The sequence below is a fragment of the Orycteropus afer genome, unplaced genomic scaffold (assembly GCF_000298275.1).
Source record: "Orycteropus afer afer isolate SDZICR_OR568_19922 unplaced genomic scaffold, OryAfe1.0 scaffold00161, whole genome shotgun sequence".
In the NCBI taxonomy this organism is placed as follows: Eukaryota; Metazoa; Chordata; class Mammalia; order Tubulidentata; family Orycteropodidae; genus Orycteropus; species Orycteropus afer.
In genome coordinates, this window is record NW_006921748.1 from 5,414,434 (window position 1) to 5,415,591 (window position 1,158).

Sequence of the window (1,158 nt, forward strand, 5' to 3'; positions counted from 1 at the left end):
AGAAATCAGAGCTTATTCTTACTGGTTGTCCTTTGTAAGTAACTTTTTGTTTTCCCCATGCTGCTTTCAGGATTCTTTCTTTGTCTTTGGTTTTGTTGAGCTTGATGATGATACGTCTTGGTCATTTTCTTTTGGGGTCTATCCTATTTGGGATTCATTGGACTTCCTGAATGGATATATTCTCATCTTTCATCATATCAGGAAAGTTCTCTTCCAACAAATCTTGGACCATTTTCTCGGTGGTTTTATTTTTGTTTTCCTGTTCTGGAATTCCAATGACATGTAGGTTATTCTTTTGATGGTATCCCACATGAACCTTAGGCTTTCTTCATTTGGTTTTGATCTTTTTCTGATTGATCCGTTTCCAAAGAAGTATTCAGGTATTTGTGTTCAATCTCATTAATTCTGTCTTCCAATGCATCAATTCAACTCTTTTGCCCTTTCAATATGTTATCTAATTCTGACAATTTAGTATTAATCTTCTGGATTTCTACCTGTAGATTTAGAATCATTTCTAATTTTTCATTTATTTTGTCATTTTGTTCTTGTATTTTCTTCCAAAATTCTTCTAAGGTTTTGTCTATGTTTTCCTTGGTCTGTCTCTCAATCCTTTGAAGATACCTAAAGATAATTCTTTTGAATTCCTTATCAGAGAGTTCTAATGCTGCTTCTTCTTCAGGGATGTGTTCTGGGTCTATATCCTGCTCCCGTGTTTCTACCACTTTGTTTTTCTTGTTTGTGTGGACTGTGATGTCTTTTTTCTGTGAGACATTGTGGAGTTGTTGTATTTAGCTCTCTGTTGTGAAAAGTAGCCAAGGGTGAGTCAGGCTCTTCTTGGTGGTTGTTTATCATTGGCCTGTTTGTGGAGAAGGAAGAGGTGGCTCTCACTCAGTATATGAAGATGCAGGAGGTGTGGGAGTAGTTGTTTTGTATGGGGACTGTTGTTGTCTTCCACTCAGTTAGACAAAAATAACAATTGAATACCAGTCAAAAAAAGTAAAAGCAAATGGGCAAAACACACACTGTGTAATCACACAGAAATAGAAACCAAAAACAGAAAAAAAGGGGGAAAAAAACCAAATACAATATCTGGGAGAGGGCAGTAAGAGAAAAAAGGTAGAGAAGGAGAATAATGAAGAAAAAAATGGGAAAAATGCA